The following is a 12,143-nucleotide window of genomic DNA, read 5'->3' as shown; positions in this document are numbered from 1 at the left end:
TCCAGGGAAGCTACATGTACTCATGCAGCGTGTGCCCCCAAGGGTGGGGAATATGAAAGCCTGTGGCTGGCCTAACCAGGTCTGTCCCCTGGGCAACTCACTCCTCTGGTGCCAGCCCCATGCACTATGCCAGGACTTTGGGGGCCTGGGGTCCCTCCTCAGGCTGCCACTCTGGTACCGTCTCTTCATGCCCCCACCTTAGCCTGCAACATCTCCTCCCTTCCACCCTGCAGCAGCCTAGGGTGGAAGGGATCAAGTCTTCCCTAGGACTTGATCTCCTTGTTTGGTACCAGGTCTCAACAGTGGCCAGAAAGGGCACCCCTCAGTCTACACCTCTGCCAGCAAACCTGTGCCTCTGTGGCAAGCAGCATTTGCATTGTTGGCACAGACAAGACCTGTCAGGAAGTTAGAGGCACTGAAGCAGCAGAAGAGGTTAGCTGCCGGGAGGTATTAGCTGCCCTGGTTGTGGAAGGGGATTTGTTAATGAAGTGTGTCACAGCTTTTGATACGCAGGAAACTTAGGCTTCAGACAGCATGTCTTAAGTTTAATTGCAAGACACATGTTTATAAATTGATATTTGTGCTTACTTTGTACACAGCACAGAAGGACAGCTTGTGTGTCAGGAAACTTGGATGCTATTCCTGGCTCTACCACAGACCTGATGTGTAACCTTGGGAGAGGAAGGATGGTCCTGTGGTCAAAGCACTGTGGAGGGACTCAGGAGGGCCCCCTTCTATTTCCAGTGCTCCCTCCAGACTTCCTGTGCAACCTTGGACCTGTGTCACTTAATCTTTCCAGGACCTTAGGAAAATGGGGGCCTCCTGGTTGTTCTAACAGGGAGAAGGTCATTTGTGCCTGTGAGAGAATAGCACAGTGGTAGGGAATGTTAAAATATCCTTCAAGGCAAGTAAGGCTATTTCCTATTTCTGCATGTCAGATTGCTTGTCTGAGACGTGGTGAGCTATTTTTGCAAAGCGCTTTCAGATGCTTGTGTGGAATAGAGACCCCTATCACAATTGAAACATCCATCATCTCAGAGAGGATACGCAAACCCTGCGCTGGCAGTGAAGAGACAAAATAGTGGGGGGAGGGAGGCAGCTGTGGTGGTATAAGTGTGTGTGCAGTGTGTGCAGGGGGGATGTGATACAGCTGTGTGTCCATGGCCCAGAAAGGACGCCCACACATGATAGTGTTAACATGGGGGGGGCACAGTGACATCAGACTTCTCTTGCAGATCAGCACCTGCAATCAAGGTCCATAGTTGTCTCTGTGCTGTGGTAGTCTCTCTTACAGCAAAACCATTTTACAGGTAGAAATACAGATTAAACTCAGCTTGGAACAATGAGGGTCAAGGAGGAAAGCTGCAGAAATGATACAGATGGGAATTCTTTACTGACAGACCCTGGGAAAACTCCCTATTGTTATAACCTAACATCCAAAGTCATGTATTTCGAAGAAAATTACCTGAGAACAATTTCTAGGCCAAATCCCAAACTGAGAACCAATCTCTTCTGATGCCTGACATTTACTTGTGTCAGGTGAATGAGGAGCCTCTCTGTTGCATTCCCTCCTTGGGAGCTACATTTTTCACCTGGCTGTAAAGACCTGGCTTTCTACCTGAGTTTGTGTTACCTACTATACAAATCAGAGAAATCAAGAATTGGGCCGGAAAAGACCGAATGTGCTTGTGAGGCAGATTTTCAGATGAAACATGGAGCCTACTGTAGTAACAACATGATAGCTGATCTGCCTGCTCTCAGTGAAGCAGAGGTGGACAACAGACCCACCACATGTACAGTCTGCTGCCTGGTCTGTAGAGTGGAGAGGTGTTGGAGATGGGACTGGAGGTCACAGCATCCTCATGATAGTTGGCTTTTTTTCTTAGGAAGAAACATCCTTGGCCTTTTCTCTGGCTGCTGCAGCCTCATCTCCTGCATCAATAAATTCAACACTGCTGGGGCTGCTCTCTGGCCCTTCAGCCAGTCGGTATTGATAGTGTCAAACTGCCTTACTCCTCCAAACTGACTTCCTGTGGGGGATGGCTCCTGCTTTGTGCCTAGGAACAACAGCCTGGGACTCTGATAACTGTAGGGGTAAAAGTTTGTCAGGGACCACTGCAGCAATGGAACCATACAAATCATTGCACTGTAGAGACCAAGAGCTGCTTAATTTCCCAGGACAGGGACATCCAGAGCATCTTAGTGCCGTGTTCAGAAATACCTTACAACTTGACACAGATGAGGAACACTGTGTATCAGCTGTGGGCGTAACTGTGAGGGTCAGTGACCCATGTCACCTGCTAGGGGCAACTATATCAACTGGTATTTCCTACTTTAAAGTATGCTCTATGCGTGGGTTATATATGTCTGGGGCAATTTTTTTTATGGTATAAAACTATACAAGCTGAATGGCCAGTGTGGATGCAGCTATATTGAAAGAAAGGTCACATACATCAGTGCAGATACCTTCTCTTCCCTTGTTTATTTATCTATAGCACTCTAGTAAAAGCAACTTTATACCATTGTGTTCTCCAGAACATGGCTGTGCGGCCTATCATTCAAAAAATACCAGGCTGTTGGGACAAGGTTTGAGTACTTATAGCAAATTAATGTGTGTAATCTCCACATGGTAATTTCCCAGGATGCTGAAGGCTGAGCAAGAGAAAGGATCAGATCCAGGATGAACTGTATTCTTTTTCATAATGTGAAACTGGAACTTTGTGAGGACAGCACTTTTTGTGGGAAAGGACAGAGCAGATAGCCAACTCTGACCAGCCCTTAGTGCAGGGAGGACACTTGCTGTAGAGTCATTTCTGCTCCCACCATTACCAAGATGTTAATGCTGGAGGCAGTTCATGATCATTTCTAATCAAAATTTTTATATACCAGAAAATGATGTTTTTCCACGAGACTTACAGGTCAATATTTTTACAAAGGAGATTTCCAGTGGAGAAACTCTTTTTCAGCTATGGTAAACTGAAATACCCTCTTGAAAAACTCTTATGAGTTTCGCTTTCTTCATGAAGCATGGTAGCAAAATGACAAGTAAGTGTTTCCCAGCAGACAATAAATTATCTGAAAACTTCCTTTCTTTTTCTTTTTCTTTTTTTTTTTTTCCTGAAAATAGAAGTGATCTGGGAATTTTATCTCACTAAAAAGTTGTATATTTTACTTTTGATTTTGCTTGAGAATATAAACATCTTTAAAGATAAATTCTCCCTCTTATCTCATTTTCTGGCCCTAAGTATCACTTTGGTGGCTTGAGGAAGGTTGTATTTAGTATAAGCAAACTGCATTTTTGGCCATACATCAGAAAATACTTTTGGTATGGTAGCCTTGATAAGGAAAAACTGTTATCCTCAAGAACAACTAATTATATGAGGCAAGAAGTGTTATGAGGTATGAACCTTTAGCATAATACTTTACCATTAATATAAATAATTAAAAATGTTTTCAACAGGCATAGAGTGAAAATACCCCATCTACATTAAAATTAAAAATGTATGGAGGAGAGTCAGGCGATCAACATGATCCAAGTTCTGCATTTAAGATAATTTGGCAACTAGTTATGTGTCTATCTTTTTAAGGAACTAAGAGGTTCTCCCTTACAAGGTTTTCTATACATGTGAACGGGAGTATTTACAAAGGCCACCTGTCTGAAAAATGTAAGCTTCTCACTTCAGTCTGGTTTTACCTTAGTTTGAATCAAAGGGCCCTTGGAATTCTCCATTGCCCTACAGTGGTGATGGTTTGGCACAGCTGCTGCTTCTGTGACTGTGAGCGTCTTTGGAAAAGTCAGATGCCCATTACTCTCACTAAAAGCAAGTGGGATTGTTCAGAGTAAAAACTAACATGGAACAACTACATATCATGCTTGTCGTAGCCTGTATCTTAATTCTTTCTTTTTTCTCTCTTTCTTTCTTTCTTTCTTTCTTTTTCTTTCTTTCTTTCCTTTCATCAGTTTAAAGACAGGAACTATGAAAAATGTATGATATTGTGTAAGTTCTTCTAATTGACTTCAGGAAGTGTTATCTGGAATGGCAGTTGTGAGTACACAAACTCAGCAGACTTATCTGTGTTATCTAATTACCAGACTATAAAGTTCTGCTGACATTTCCTTTTGATAAATACAATACACTGCTTTCTTTATCTATCTGTATTAAAGAAACAATGTTCTCCTAAATCCAACCCCATGCATACTTTCTACTAAAACAACATTATAAACCCCAAGACTAACAGAAATGTTGCCACAGCTTCAACAGTCTTAAGTGAAAACAGTGGCTTTCAGATGAAAAGCATTATCCAAAGGTAGTAGGAAACCACTACAAATCTCAATGTTTTGACTGCGAATAAGCATGAAACAGATTTGAGAGAGACATTTATTAAGTAAAAAGAGAGTGCTAGAAAAAGAAAAAGGTGTCAAAGAGCAGCAATATTACATGTATGCATGCATTTCTTCACTGCTGCTTTGTTTAACTATGCACAGAAGTATAGAATCATAGTTGATTAGGTTGGAAAAGACCCTTAATATCACTGAGTCCAACTGTTAAACCAGCACTGACAAGTCCATCACTAAAACATGTCTCCAGACATCACATCTACACATCTTTTATATCTTATTTTATATTACACATTAGTGTTTATCATAAGGTTTTTCAAACAGGCTTGCCAGAGCTGGTTGGACTTTCAGAGCTCACTTCTGCACGTGCATAGGAGGGTTTTGGATGATTGTGGAAAGTAGGACTTCCCACGACTAGCCTTGGTGCTGGAAGCCTACGGGTGGTGGATGTAAAGAAAAAGTGCCTCTGAATAATGCTTGTTGCTGTTTCATTCCTTTGCTTTCTTCTGCTACATGAGAAGAGGTTTGGATGCCTCCTGCACTGGTCAGGGAAAGAGCAAGAAGCAGACAAGGGCTTCTGCAGGAACATGTAGGTCAGGGCATGGTTTTGACTGGGGAACCCTGCTCCTCCAGACAGGGGTAGGATGGGGGAAGGCAGGTGAGGAACCTCCTTCATTGCTCTGTGATTGGACTTAATCTGAGCAGGGAGATGGAGGCTCTGACAGAAGACAAAACTAACACAAAAACGTTACAACACTGTAGCACTGAAACACCAGTTCGTAAGCCCTCTGAATTTCCATTTGCCTCTGTGAGAACTAGGCAGTGGGGGCCCCTGTTGGTTGGGAATCCTTTGGCACCTGTATATACCCCACAGTCGCTGTGTGCCTCTACCCCTGTCACTGACTAACCAGGGCATATAAAAAAATTAGAGGACACCCAAGTAGTCAGCAAAATGTATGGGATATTCAGTGCTTTTAAACCTACATCTAAAATAAAGAAAGAATCCACAAGTGAAAAAGAAAAGCTGCGATACCATGCTGGGGTAAGATGTAAACACACGCTGTAGATCAAATGTAGCCACCAAGTTCTGGAGATGTTCCAAAGATCACTTTTCTATCAGTTAAGAAAGATACCCATTTCTGTCAGAAATGCTAAAGGAAGTGTTAATGACGGGAATAAATAACAGGTGCTGGGAGCAGCTGTTACTGATTAATGACTTGTCTTTTTTTAAATAGGTTTTCTGTTGGGGGAATCAGAAGTTTTCAGTAATGCTCCAATGTAAGACATTTGAGGAATGTTTTTTCCTTTTGTAATAGTGTACTACCCAATTATTTCCAAGGCAAAATGGATTCAAGAATCAAGCTAAATTAATATTTGAGAGTCAGGCCATCAATAATTGAGGACAATCTAAACTATAATTCTTCTCAATTACATGAATTACTTGCTTTCTTTCACTTCTTTCTTTCTGTCCATTTTCTTCTTGTTTTCTCTCACTCTTTTTGTTCCCCCTCCTCTTCCCTGCTTTACCTCTCCACGTTCCTCTTTCTTTGTACCAGAGGTATCTGGAGATGGTGGTTCCAATGCTGTGTATATTTGGCCCTGAAGTTATTTTTTTATAAGCATATGAAGGATAATGAGATTGAATGTCACGAGAAAGACTGGCACTGTTGCCATTTTTCAATGATGGAGTAATTTAAAAGTCACTGAGGACAGCTCAGTGAAAACATCTGTTCTGTGCCCTGGGGCCATCAGAGACGCAAATAAAATAATGTGATGGAAAATAATATGGAAAATACAGCAATAACTATAATTAATACTTAATTAATAATTTAATTTTACATGCATCTAAAACCACTTCATAAACAATGGTAAGTACCATAATATCTTATTATTAGCACAAAAATGAAGGCACAGGTGTTGTTATTCTGGCCCCTTTGAAGCCAATAGTAATGCTGGTATTGACTCAGATGGAGCTAGACTTTCTTACAGAAATCTGGGTCACCCAAGACTCCCTTTCCAGTATTCTAGAGCCTCATCTCCTGTCATCCTAAAATGGACAGAATCCAAAGTCAGTTCCCATCTCTGCATTTCGAAACAGGTAGGCTCATAATTGAATGGACTGCAGAGACTGGTGGAGGTGATGAGGCATATAGAAATGCTTCCATGTCATGATAAAATGCTAGGGTTTCATTACTAAGGGGTAGGTAAATATGGAACATGATAATACATGGAACAGTAAATCAGCTTCTACTTGCTTGCTCGAAAAAACAAAAGTAAGAGGACTTGAAATACAACATGTAGTTCACCTGTGGAATTCAGCAACTACGAACAACTTAAGCACAATTTCAAGAGCTTAGCATGCTTTAGAAAAGCATTCTTGTTCATATCAATAGTGAGGATCTCTACAGCAACAGCAGAGCCAATAAGTAATAGAATAAAAGCCTTAATATGCTGAAGCACAACATTACGATAGCTGGGACATGTCATACTCTTCCTAGGCTTCTGTCCTCATTAAAATACTTTGTTTCTTTCTTTTAAAGTGGTTATTTAAAACCATCACCAAAGACAAGATGCAGTATGAAATAAACACCATGGTTCATTTTGGTTTAGAGACAAGAGCTGAAGAGCTTTGATTTGCATCCCCACTGCCTGTGAGTGTTCAAAAATTCCGAGTTATCTTCATCTGATCTTGTTTTTTTCACTTGTCTGAAGATAATGTTAAAAATAATTCTATCATGCTGTGATTTACATACACCAAGCCACTTAACTAACTCTGCTCACATAAGGAAAACACACTCATTTTGCAACAGAGCCATTACTGGGGGAGAACACAGCACTACTCTGTACAACACCAGTTACCTATGACAGTTCTGAAGAGAAAAGCAGACACAATTCTAAATAAGAGGGAAATGGGAGAAGGTTGCGATTAGGCAGGAGGTAGTGATCCTCACTGACATAGGTGACAAGGGCCATTAGATTATGATCTATGAGGATAAATCAGCCCCTGTTGTGTGTTGTGCTCCATGGTACCCACTGAGTGTTGTTCTGGGTGTGGTGCCACTTGCTGTATCACCACTGCTGCCTCCTGAGCCCTGCAACACCAGGGCTGTGTGTGGTCCCACTGCAAACCTAGCACTGCCTTGTGCCCTCAGCCCATTTGCAAGATGTAGAGATTGTAGGTCAAGGTAGCAAAAATATGGATATAGTCCCAAGCAACTCCAGAGTGTCCATGCACAGCGAACTCTATCTACCATTGACCCATTGTATTTCTCCTCTGTAACCACATTTAAGATTAAATTTTTTTCATCTGACATAACCAAATGTAGAGTGTCTCTACATTTAGAATTACTGATTGCTATGAACAATCCACTCCATAGTGGTTCCAAAAAACCATCCCAGGCTAAAACATTTTCTGAAAACATGAAGTAGCAATGCTGAGGGATATCTTTGGTTTTGCATGCTAGTCATGACTCTCCTCGATCAATCTAAAGTTCTCCAAAAAGTATTCCCTCTGCCCAAAGAAATCCATTCCACAGTTTTCAGCATCCCTCTCTGACAACCAGGATTTCAAATCCCTTTATCTGGAGACAAACAGAAAGAGTGTGCTTGTGGTGAATAATTTGAGCTGATATTCTTGCCAGCTGTTAAGGGACACATGCAAAAAAAAAAAAAAAAAAGTCAGTGACATCTGGTCAGCACTGATATGTCCTAACAGAAGTATTCCTTTCAGGGTGGGGAAGGGGCAGTGGGGGTAAGGAGAAATACCATCTCCATGCATCCCGTTGCCCCCTTTTGAAAAGTGAAAGCGATAACATTGACCACAGCAACTGGAACAAAAATTGCAACTTACATCATGGGGAAACAGTGACATTACATTAGCCCATATTACACAATGGTTGAGCAGTTGCTTTCACACACTAAGCTTTCAACTTTAGCTTTTTTTTCCCCCTTAAGCTACACAATGGATTTTTTTGCTGAGTTGGAAAATATCAGGAGACAGGCAGAAAGCCTTCCTTTTGTTCCTTCATCCTGCCAAGTACCTCATCATAAAGATTTTTTCCCTTCTGTTCTGTTTTGCTTTCCCAACTTCCTTTCCCCTTTTCACCCTCCTCCACTTTTTTGTCAAATAAATGTGACTAATTAACAGCATGGCTTCTTTCCACTAAGTCATAACACCACCTCCTTTAACTTCATGAAGGTGATAACACTGCATCCTGGTTTGTTCTTGGGAAGTAGACTTGTAAACTACCTTCTGAGTGCTTTGATTCAAGTGATGGTTTTCTTAGGCCTCAGGCTGGAAGACAAGTTGACTTTAGTTCAAGAGTAACTTCAGCTCTCTCCTTCTCTTTTGGGCCTGTTCACTGAGGTACACCCAGCTCAAGTCAGTAGATAATAGAAATCCCAGAATGGAAACACATAAAAAAAAGTTGTTTCCTGGGGTCAACAAAGGACAGGAAAAGAGCCAACAATTACTTAAATAAACAGTATTCAGAGAAACAAAAAGAAAAAACCCCTTGCCTCTACAAACTGAGTTATATAGGAGGGAAGCAACAGTTTAAAGCAACCCAGTACTCATTTTGCTTATGTTTAATACTGTTAGGAAAAGGAAATCAAAACCAAATAAAATTTGGAGGTCACTTACTCTCAGAAAAACAATTTTCCCCTGCTTTCCACCTCATAATTATACTCTGATTTTACATAACACTTTTCATTATAAGAGCAGAAATATCTGCAGGGTGGACATTTCCTGGGGATTAATGACTAGCTGAAGGTTAACAATTTTCTGCTGCAATTCAAACCAACAGCTCCTACTGAATTGTCAGTAAAAGCAATCCCTATACCTCAGCCATTACTGCTTATTAAGATTAGGAATAGAAGAGTAGTGGAGTAATTGTGAGTTTTGTACTGTGTGCAAATCTTAGAAGAAGCATGGCAGGAAAGGCAGAGATGAAAAATATCTTTAAGCTATGGGAGAAAGACACAACATATGGGATTTAGTAGTTGCTTCTAATGACTACCACTTACTGCCAACATGGAAAAAAATCAACCATACTAGCAATCACTCTAGGCATTTTAGACTTCTCAGAGAAACCATAGGGCAACTGCAGGGGGGAACAGGCAAGTGAATTCGCCCTGTTGTGAGAAAATGTTTTGCCTTCATATCCAGAATGCTCAAGGAAAAATCCAGGCTTGACCATAGGCAGAAGATTTGTGAATTCAAAGAGTGGAAAGCCATTTGCTCCCCTGCATTGGCTCAGCTGTCAGAAGAAGACATCCTCTGAGAGTTTCCTGGTTGGTCAAATTTAATATGCTTTTGCAGAAATCAATGTTAAGGCAGGAGACAAGAGTCAGGACTCCGAGAAATCTGTGAGAACAGTGGGTCTGGCCCTTCTCAAGGATCTGTGTAAGGAAAGATGTGTGAGGATGTGCAATTTATTTTCTTCATTGCTTTGGGCCGTGCTTCTTATATTTCTCCCTATGCTTTGGCGTTAGAGACTGGCACACTTCCCACAAGGTGGGTGAGGTGCTCTGAGACAACCCATTTGATATGACAGACCTAGAGTCTCCTTTAAAGGAAGGAGTCCTAACTCTCTTGAATAGCTACTTCCAGAAACACAAAACCTATCAGAATACATGTGAGGATCAGCTGAGCCACTCAATCCTATCTAATCTGCTTCTTCCTAGTTGTAATCTCTTCTTGGAAATGTGAGTTCAAATGGGTAAGACATTTAAGGCCAAGTGAGGTGCACTCGTGCCTCCAGTTTGCTATGGTGCCATTTTTTACCTCTTGAAGCCTTGTGGATGAAACTCATGTCTTGCAGAAGATCAGTAAAAAGCCATAGGTCCCTAGCATTAAAGTCATCAAAACAAGAATTCACTGGCAAATGCGTTTCTTATGTCTGTATGTGCAGAGGCTGTCTTTGCTCTATTAGAAAAATCCAGTACATTCCATATCAACACCAAAAGGTTCAAGAAAAAGTCACCCCTGACTCTAGTATTGGGAAGGACTTTTTTTTTTAGCATCCAGAAATAAAGAAATGAAGCAATAAAACTAGTGAGAGTACTTCAGTTAGGGTGAGACTATATACATATATATATTTATATCTGTATCTATGATTTCCTCTAAGACTTTTTAAATTTATGTAATTAAACTGAATTCTTCCTTCAAATATTTTTGAGACTGTCTTATCTTTAACAAATGAATTCCTGACAGAGCTAGTGGCAGCTATTATCTTCCTCAGAGCTCCCATGACTAGCATTTATTTTTAGAGAAGGGTGTTCTTACAGCCAGGAGAGGGGTCCTTGACCTGGATCATAGTTCTCAGACTGAAATGAGAACAAGATTTTGGGATAACTGCTTTGCTTTAATTTCCCATCTCCAAAAAGAGAATTGTTGCACTTGTACTGCTTGCAGTGTTGTGGACTCACCCCTGAACCTTAGCACTTCAGTTATTCCCTCTAAAACATAGCAGAAATAGCAATAGGATCACTGCTTTCAGGAACCAAGTGGCAACCTCACAGAGATGGCAAACAGCCCTTCAGAGAGCACACAGCACTCCAAGTACAGTATAATCAGCACTTCAGGTGCAATGGTTTGGGAAGAAAACTGTTGTATAATTAGGTGAGCGTAAGTGGTGAGGTTCAGCAGTGAGTGGCAGTGAAAGCCTTTTGGATTATGAGTTCTTTTAGAGCAGCCAGAATTATTTATTTAAATTGTTGATCTTGTGTGACTGAATTTCAATGTTATTGTCACTGAAGAAGCATTGAATTATAGAGTGTCACAGGTCAACTGAACATGAGAGCAGAGCTAGCAGATGATCTGAAGGACAAGAAACACTTCTGCAGTAGAGTAACAGGAAAAAAAAGCTAGTCACGTCAGGAAGGTTGCTCAGAACTGAACCTAACTTTATGAGGATCAGCCTGAAAATTGCGATAACAACTAACCAAATATTGATCTTATTTACATGACTTATTCAACTGTAGCACCTTGAGTCACCAGTGAACAATCAGGTACCAACACACAATAAGGGCATAAGGCAGGATTGAAAGGACCCCTTCCAGGCCCTTTACAAGAACTAAACAAGACTGAGGCACAAAGAGATTAATTCAGAAACCCAGTTGCCTATTGCTGGGAGATACTTAGCATCATGCAGCTTCTGAACTTTGGATCAAAATGGTCCCTAAATATCCCCCACTGCTATAGGAGTTTTAAGATCCTGGGGGCAGGCTCTTGCCTCCACTCCAAGCTCATTGAACTTTGGAGACATCTGTGCTCTGTCTGAATACCCTAACGAGACTGATCTCCCAGGGTTTCTGGATCTTAATGCACCCCAGTGCAAAGACCAGTACAAAGGATACTCGTTGGGGTGGAGCAGGTGATTGCTGCTCACTGAGCACACAAATGTACAAAAAGTGAGCATAGAAGGATAAAATGTATGATTTGCAGCCATAACTGCTGATTAACTGGCAGCAGCAGAACTGATACAAATGATCCTCTGGCTGGAGAATTAGGAAATTTCAGGGGGAGGAAGGCAAACATAGTCCTACATTGTCCCACCTTGGAAGAGAGTCCACTTGAGGATGATGATGTTCTTGCAATCACTCCTAATCTGTGATGGTCAAAGCGATAGCTGAAGTGAAATAGCTGAAAAAGACTCTAGACTAAGGAGTGAGGGAAGAAACCCTTCTTTGACAGAAGTAAAGCCTGGCCTATCCAAAACAGAAACAGAAACAAGCTCAGATAACTTCAGTGAAGTTCAGATGGCAAATTCTGAAGAATGAAAAAAGGCCTGCTGGGGACAGT

Source organism: Lepidothrix coronata, unplaced genomic scaffold, assembly GCF_001604755.1.
Source record: "Lepidothrix coronata isolate B3197 unplaced genomic scaffold, Lepidothrix_coronata-1.0 Scaffold61, whole genome shotgun sequence".
Classification (NCBI taxonomy): domain Eukaryota; kingdom Metazoa; phylum Chordata; class Aves; order Passeriformes; family Pipridae; genus Lepidothrix; species Lepidothrix coronata.
Note: the sequence above shows the minus strand (reverse complement) of the source record.